The 8,743-nt window shown below is 54.1% G+C and overlaps 1 pseudogene; it reads right to left on the bottom strand.

Annotated features, from left to right (window-relative positions):
- Nucleotides 1-3,912: 3,912 nt before the first annotated feature.
- On the bottom strand, nt 3,913-8,098 carry LOC138087772 (appetite-regulating hormone-like; annotated as a pseudogene).
- Between the last annotated feature and the right edge of the window lie 645 nt (nt 8,099-8,743).

Here is an 8,743-nt window from a genome sequence, read left to right as displayed (position 1 = left end):
TTGAATATGTCTGTGCTTCAGCAGAATTCAGCTGGAAGTAAGCAGCTTGGGTAACTTCTCCAGATCTCTGCTGCCTCTGAGCATTTAGTCTCATTTCACTGCCCAGGAACACCCAGATACACTTCTGCTTCTTAGCCTTGAAAAATAGACACGTTCTTTGTTCCTGATCAATGAAACAGGAGGGGAAAAAAATGGAATGAAGAAGGGTGTTGTTGATGACTCCGTTGAACTGTGAGCTCTGGACTGTGAACTCTGGTGCCTCTGGGCAACCTCTGCATGCAGTGAAACAGAACTTCCTCCTGTCTTACAGCCCTGTCTTAAGGCATCCTTGGACAAAAGTGCTCAAGCCAAAAGTAAGCCTGTCCAAAGGGAGGCTCTGTTCCAAGAACAGTTGATGAATTTGGAATCTGTTGATGCCTCATCTGGGACGCACAGTCATTGGTTTGTGTATTTCCAGCACATTCCTCACTCCAGCACATTCCTCACTCTGAACTCCATCCCAGCTGAGCGCACGGCAGCTGTATCTGCCTGACACAGAGATAGTCTCTGTGTGGCTGGAAATCTGCTCTTGGCCTTCCTGGTGTTTTACATCTTTCTCTGTGTATTAAGCTTGGGACCAATAGTAATCATTTACTGCGAGCACTTTCATTTTTATGTCACTCATTTCTGTAAAATCCAGGCAAATGTCCACTGTATGGTGCTTGAACAAAGTGCCCAGAACGGCAGCAGAACTGTTGGTCAGTGGCCAGGCAGCCCTCTTGCTTGCTGTAAATGCTCATTTGTTACCAGTGTTTGGAAGTGAATTCAGACTAAAGTGCGGTTGCTAAGCATGGGTCTCTACTCCTCTGTGTACACTGTCCTAAGGGAATTTCTTACACCCCTGTAAGTGTGTAAGAAGTGAAATACACGTGCTATCATTCTAATGTACTGGGCATATTATTTATAAAACAATTTTTTCATAAGGACATTTTTTTTGTTGTTTTTATTTTTCCTGTGTAAATACCTTGCTCAGCCCAGGGCATAAATATACCTGCTTCAGAGAGCCGGAAGTTAGTGATGTCGGGAAGTGACGTGGGCAGGAGAAGGTCTGAGAAGGCTGATGTGGGACCAGGTTTGAAATGCTGCATTTTCTCAAGTATGTCCCCTGTGTTCCCTGTGATCAGTTTTTATTTCTTCCAGTTGTCAATTTGAAATTGTCCTTGGCCTACTCCAAGTTGATCCTATGTCTTATGAACGAAAATGAAAAATGGAAACAAAAGGCTACCTTAGGTAGCAGGGCAAGAGGGTGAGATTGGTTGAGAACAGCAGAACATGGGGCAGCCTAGGCCCAAGGCCACAGCTCTGGGTAAGTCAGAAAGCTGTTTGCTACCTGACCTCAGGAAGTCACCTAATTCCTCTGAACTTCAGTCTTCTTCCTCTTAAGTGGGTTTGTTGTGGAAATTAACTGAAATTACATTAAATTCATGTGAGACGTGTTGAGAACAGTGCCTAGTGCGCAGCAGGAATGCAGCAAAAGGTGGCTCTGAGGATAATTGAGTGCCTACTGTGTGCAGATATCCTCCAGGGAGATACTGTGTTCAGCCTTACATGGGAGGAGCCTGAGAAGTTCAGTGTCACGGGCTGGATCAGACAGCTGGTGTTCATATTTGGGTCTGAGTCTGAGGCTCATAGCGTTCCACCCCACCATGCTACCTGGGCCAGCTGAGAGAGTCCCGTCCAGAGTGGGTGCTGTTTCTGGAATGAATGACCTGGGCAAGTGGGAGAGAAGGCTTGTGTGTGCCCCCTGAGAAAAGTGTAGAGCCTTGTCTTTGTGGGGGAGCAACAGGTGACCAGCATTCCTCGGAGCCAGGCACCCATCCTCCCCTGAACCCCAACTGGCGGCTTCACCAGGTCAGGAAGTGGTTTTTTGTGCCGTTTGATGATGGTTGGGCCTTAGCTCCTTCTCTGGATGTTGAGAAAAGGGCTTTGGGCATTGCCAGCCATGATCAGGGTGGCCCTCCTGCTAGGTTTTAGAGCTGGGATGTGCCTCAGCTCCAGGCCCACACGTGGGTCTCTGCATCAGAGAGAAAAGCTGGCTCACTGGAGGTGGACTTCGCTTCCTCCACCCAGATCATTCACCTGCTTTCCAATACCTTAGATTCCTCTAGTGGGGATGTGTGTGTGCTGTGTGCAACTCATTGCCACCCAATGGACTGAAGCCCGCCAGACTCCTCTGTCTGTGGGATTTCCCAGGTAAGAATACTGGAGTGGGTTGTCATTTCCTCCTCCAGGGATCTTCCCAATCCAGGGACCAAACCCACATCTCCTGTGTCTTCTGCACTGGCAAGAGGATTTGTTGCTGCTGAACCACCTGGGAAGCCCCCCTAATGGGGATAATGCCTTTCAAACTGGGGTCATCCCTTACAGGCAGATGCTTTCAGAGGCAAGAGCTCGGTGAGCCAAGTCACTACACAGCCAAATAGGTGTGTGTGGTTTCCTGAGATGAAAGGGGTGTGTGTGTTTTTTCCTGAGATGGAAGGCGTGTGTCTGTGTGGTCTGCCCAGTGGACAGGCATGGAGTTGATGGCAGAGCTGCAGCTTAGAGAGTTGGGACAGGGAGGTCAGTGAAAGTGGAAACAGGACAGCCTTTTCATTCAGTCTCACTTTCCTTGAGGGTCCCTTGTATTGTCCTAAGTCATGTGAGAGTTGACACCTGTTCTAAGTCAGGTGGGGCCACCTGGCTCTGCTGCCTGAATAGGACCCTGTGGGCATTAAGCCACGATATATGCTCCTGGGGTCTTGTTAAAACGCAGATCCAGATCTAGGGCAAGGATGGGGCCCAAGATTCTGCACTTCTAAGAGGTTCCTTGATCACGATGACATTCCACGGGCCACGCATGGCGCCTCACTGAGGGATGGTGGTGGGGGATCGTGGTGCCCACCAAGCATGATGGGTGGTTTGCACTACGGGGCTGTGTCTTAAGCGCCTGGCAGCCAGAATGTCACTGGAGAAGATACTTGGCTCCTACAGGGAGCCCTCTGTGACAAGGGTTTCTCCAGAGTGTGGACGTTACCCTGGCTCCACAGAGAGGTGTCCTGTGTGTTTCTAATGGGTGCACACATGCTGAGGCGGGCAGTGATTCTCCCCCTGTGATCACCCTTCCTTCGTCACTAGCTCGAGAGTCAGTTCACACCAAAGAGCACATGACTTATAAGAGACATTCCCCCTGGGAAGACTGGGTCTTCACTGGAATTCAGCAGTGGAACTTAAGGATCAAGGCTCACTTCAGCCGTGAGCTGGGGTTGGAAGGCTTTTGGGACATCACCCTCGTGTCCCAGATCGATGAAGGAGCCAAGGCAGTGGCCAGCCTTGGCCACATGAGGCGGTGTCTGCCGTGCGGGTCTTCTCAGTGGACCAGGAGGAAGGGGAAGAGGTCAGGTCAGCCATGTCTGGCGGTGGCTCTAGCTGTTGCTCGCGCCCCAATTGTGTCCAGCTTCAGACTCAGGTTTTCACATTCCCAGCATCTGTTCTGCCCGTGAATGTCCGTTCAGTGGCTCTGACGGTGTCACCGGAAGTTCCCCTGCTCACACAGGCCTCACTGGTTGCTGATGTAGCTTTCTTTGCACTTGAGAAGCTCTGGTACTTAAAGGACCCTTGCCTGTCTTCTTTTCCTCTGTCTCGCCCTTCCTTCCTCCTCTCTCTCCCTCCTCTCCTCCTACATCCCCTCAATAAACTTCTCCGCTGTAGGTGCGGCTCTAATTTGGTTTTCTAAGCATGCACACCTCCTTGCTACATGTTCATTTTTTCTCTTTCCATTGACCACAGACCAAGAATTGGCTGGCTGGGTGGTGGTTTTTCAGTGAAATCTTCCTCTTTGCTGAAGTAAACATTTTGCAGCTTCAGCATCCAGTTTGAGCATTGATTCACCTCGGGCTAATACCCCTCAGAGCTGGGTGTGGTCTTGAAGTATTCTGGAATCCAGTTGAGTGCTTCTGGGAGAATGGAGCGGTGGCTGGTCTCAGGGTTGGTCACTTGCCGATCGGGCCTTCTGAAAAGTGAGGTCAAGTCAAAGTGCCGTGTCTGGGGCTTCCGGGGCGGTCCAGGGTTTAAGACTCCACACTTGCATGGCAGGGGGCACGGGTTCCATCCTTGGTTGGGGAACTAACATCCCACGTGCCTCACAGCGTAGCTGGAAAAAACCAAAAAGTGCCCACCAAAAGGCCCCGCCGCTTCGTCCACTGTCCTGCTGGCGGCATCACAGTCGGCTTTTCTTCCACGGGGTGATGGACGTGGTGTGCTGCCACGGGGAGAGCACTGGCCTCAGAGTGTGCACCGTGTGACTGGGGTCCATCCCCTAAAAGCGGCGGGGCGGGGCGGGGCGGGGGGAGTGCTCTAACCAGTCCCCTGTGGGAACTGAGGGATGACTGTGTTTGGGACAGAGGAGTCAAGCTTGAGAGGCAAGGGTGGGGAATAAAACTGCTGTTTTGTTACCCATAGGCAGACTCACGCTGGGACTCCAGCGAAAACTTGGAGTTGACCTGACCTGGGCAAGGACTTACCACGGGCTTCTTCCCAAAGGACATCCTGAAGAAACTTCCCCAGGGTCTAGCCGTGCTGGTGGGACTAAGCCCCCGACAGCTTTGATCCCGGCGTCAAAGGGGACACTGAACTATAGGAGGAGGGCCCAGGAATTGTCAGAGGTCTCACCCTCCCACCCCCATCCCAGTGGAGGCCCTGGGCTCTCAGGAGGGGGAGAGAGAAGGGCCTGGGGTCCAGCAGGCACCCCTCAGCCCGGTTACCTTCCTTCCTGGGCCTGGTCGTCTTATCCCCACCATCTGTATTTTATTTTACATTGAAGGATAATTGCTTTATGATGTCGTGTTGGTTCCTGCAGTCCAACAGTGTGAATCAGCCTGAAGCATATGTATATCCCCTCCCTCTGAAGCCCCCCCCCCTCCCCTCTAGGTCCTCACGGAGCACCGGGCTGAGCTCCCTGTGATACACAGCAAATCCCACTAGCTGCCTATTTTACACACGATAGTGTATATGCTTCAGTGCTTGTCCTCACCATCTTTAAGGGCTTACCTTGTACCCTCTGTCCTTACCACTGAGGAGGTTACTGATAAAAGCTGTGGGGTCCCCTGGAACGAGTTTCCCACATCCTTGGAGCTTTGGAAGGCAGAAGGTTGAATGGCCAGTGGTAGAGTTTGAGATGCCGGCAGGGTGATCTGGAGACAGGGCTCTCCCTGGTGGACGCAGCACTAGCCTGGGGAATGGTGTCTGCCCCCCGCCTTCTTCCCTTCCCAGGCGGTCTTCCTCTCGATTGCACAGGCCTTTCCTTGTTCTGTGGAAAATTGGACAGGAAGCTGACACTTTCCTCAAAGGATGCTCGGAGCCAAGGTTGTTCTTCCTGTGCTCCATCTCTTTCTTTCTGCAGGGAGGGTACCCCACAAGCCCTCCTTTCTCAGCAGCCTGTGAGATGACTTCTTGAAGCTCAAAGCTGTGGGCAGAGGAAGGAGCTCTGTTTGTGGCCACATCATCGTTTCTCTCCTGGGGAGTGGAGACTGCTTACCTTCATGTTACCCCACGTGGGTTCCTGGCCGTGTTGGGCCATGAGATTCTGGATGAGTAGACAAAGGTATCTTGGGGCTGAAAAGGAGCCCATGGTCCTTCTGCCCCTGCCCTGCACTCAGGACGGGGCGTTTTCAGGTGAAACAGCTAAGGCCCTAAGAGGTTGTATGACATGCCCAGGGCTGCAGAGGGAGGTGGTGGCCAGGGCCAGACGCCAGACTGGAACCCACCAGCCTTGGAGCCCCTTTGAGCCCCAGGGCCACTGCCACCGCGCCTGGCATGCAGCCCTCATCCTGGTCAGGCTCAGGCCGAGCCCTTACCCTCCAGGTAGGGGCCACTGTGGCTCCCATTTCACAGATGAGCAGAGACGCTCAGAGATACTAATAAAACAGCTACGTGTTGGTTCCCTATTTAAAACGTACCTCCATCCCTCGTCTCCACCATGAAGACGAAGCGAGTGATGAGGTCACTGATCTGGGGGGGACCTGAAGCCCCTCTTTCCTTCCCTTCAGTGCATACTCATTTTCCCTCCAACCCCTGGCTGATGCGAGTGGTCGGATGACCCCAGCAGACCTTGCACAGCACTAGGGGCACCGAACTGGAGACCTGCCAGGCTAGACTGCACCCTGGAGCCGGACGAGGGGAAACTGACAGGCGCAGTGGCCGCTGGATGGGAGAGTGGCTTCAAGTGGCTTGAAAAGACCCCTCTGGCCTCAGTGTTCTCATCTGGTGAGTAGCGGTTGGGTGCCCTGGGGGTGGGACTTGGTCTCAAAAGCTTCTAGGTCTGAAACTCCATTTTGGGAAACAAGCTCGGAGGGAGTGGAGGGGCCTGTGATGATCGAGATGGGACCCCAGGACTGGAGGGGTCTGGAGAGCAGAGGCAGACTCACGGGCTGCGCCCCGGCCCCTCCACCTCGGGTGCCCCCCCGACTCGCCGACTCCCAGTTCTAGCTGAAGTAGTGCCTGCCGTTCCCTCTGTGGAAACTAGAAACTTCTTCTGCATGTGAGCTGGCTTAGGGCTTCTCTTGCCCTGCTGGACTTGGCTGGTGCACTGGGAAAGTTCCCTCATTTTAGTCTAAGGATTTGCAGACTGGTGTCGAGGGGCAATGTGACAGGTGGGATCTCACACGTGGTGGGAGGAGGCTCCTGGCAAGGGTCAGAGGGTGTGGGTTGGGGATTTCACCCCTGACTCACAGGGATCAGGGGAGAGGCTGGGGGTCGGTGGAGGGAGGCCAAGGATACTTACTGGGCCACCCACTCTCTCTCTGCCAGAGGGTGATGGGGATACAGGGCTTGGGGACCAGAGTCCCCCCAGACCAGGGGTTCCACCTCTGGCCCACACAAGCTGTGGCCTCTCAGGCCAATGAGCTCTCCCAGCTGAACCTCTGTCCTTTGTGTCTAAATGAGGGCCTTACTCTAAAAGACCAGCCTTACTGACCTCACGGGAGGTTGTAGAGGTTAAATGCTAAGCAGGTTAAATGCTAAGCAGGAGGATGAAGCAGCGGAAAGAGAGACAGGTGTGGGGACCAGGCAGCCCGGGGGGATTCTGCTTCCCCTGTACAGAGGTCTTTCTCTACCTTAACTCTGGTCAGGACCATTCGCTGGTTTTCTAAGCACGCACACCTCCTTGCACTCACCTTCCCCACACAGGTGGGGATCCCTTATAAAATGCCTTCACGCCCTCTCTCTCCTAGTCCTCCTTGGCCCTCCGTGCACAATTCACCAAAGCCTAAGCAAGCCTGGTGGGCTCCATCCTCATCAATAGGTGGGGTTTGGTGAGAGCTGGACTCCCAGCTCACCTGTCCAGGGTTCTGCCCCTCATAAAATAGTCAGATAAGGTCTGAGAGGTCCCTGAGTCCATCAGAAAGTTTGCTCTAGGGAAACGTCTCCAGTCTAAGCAGCGCTTTCTTCCTGGTGTCTGTTTGCCGGCTCCCCTTTGTGATCGCCTGGTGTCTGCTGGCACCTCCATTCCCCTCTGCTTGGAGCTCATCCTGCTGCAGCAAAGTTACTTAGGTATTTGCCTGCTGATGGGCAAAGACCTCCCAGAGCCCAGTGGCACAGAGTCCACTATCCCTTCCACTGCCAGAGGCATAAAACTGCAGAGACCCACCTGGATTTCCAGTTCATCTTTTGCACTTTCTGCCTGACTTCCAGGCCAAGCCAGCCTCCCAGGGCTTCGGGGCTTTGGTGCGACTGCTGGCTTCTTGGATTCCTTTCTCTGCTGGAAAGAGGAGGTGTTCTCCTTAGGACCTTGAGCCCCCTTGTCCGTCCAGAAGCAGCGTGAGGTACGGGCCCGCGTTTAGACCTAGAGGCCTCCTTTGTGCTCTGGGGGAAGGCTGAACCCCAGAGCGTGTGAGCCACTGCCCAGGTCACATGGCTCAGGGTAGGGCTGGAAGGAGTTTCCCCATTCAGAATGCAGGGCTTGTGGGGAGATGTCTCACCTGCACTTCCTGATGTTTGAGGCTCAGGAGCTGGAGCCCACCCTGGCCAAGTCCACCCAGAGTGCACTGAGCAGCTGCAGGCTGCAGACAGTCCCCGGGGCAGGCATGGCCTCAGCTGGCTGAGGACACACAGGCCTGGAGGCGAGAGTCCGGACCACGTGCCTCCCCTCCCCTCCTCCCATCCCCTCTCTGCCCTACCTTCCATCCCTGTGCCCCAAGCCCTGCAGTCAGCCGTAGGGCTCCGACTTAGGCCTGGGGCCGCAACTGCGGAGTAGACAGCTTAGCCCCCTGTGTGCCTGCCTCCCCCAGCTAGGAGCGGTGGAAGGATGTCGGTGCTGTTTGCCAAGAATGTTCATTCAGAGGCGGAATGTTTGACAGTGGGGCTCCCCAAGTCCTCTGTCCCAGGCCTCGAGGAGCGATGAGGAAGCTGAACCAGCAAGGCCCCAGGACAGTGTGTCCAGATGGCCCTGCAGACACTCAGTTGTCAGAGTGAGATAAACCCATAAAAACAGGTCCCTGCAGACGAGAGCCACCAGAGTGCCTGCCTGGGATTCATTTATTCGGCTGTGCTGGGTCTTCATTGCTGCATGGATTTTTCTCTAGTTGCAGCGAGTGGGGGCTCTCATGTTGAGGAGCACAGGCTCGCGGGCACAGGCTCAGTAGTTGTGGCACACGGCTCCACTGCTCCTCAGCATGTGGCATCTCCCCAGACCAGGGATCGAACCCATCAGCAGGAGGATTCTTTACCAGTG

This window comes from Capricornis sumatraensis, chromosome 10 (genome assembly GCF_032405125.1).
Source record: "Capricornis sumatraensis isolate serow.1 chromosome 10, serow.2, whole genome shotgun sequence".
NCBI classification, from domain to species: Eukaryota; Metazoa; Chordata; class Mammalia; order Artiodactyla; family Bovidae; genus Capricornis; species Capricornis sumatraensis.
Note: the sequence above shows the minus strand (reverse complement) of the source record. Positions and strands in the feature narration are given on the sequence as shown.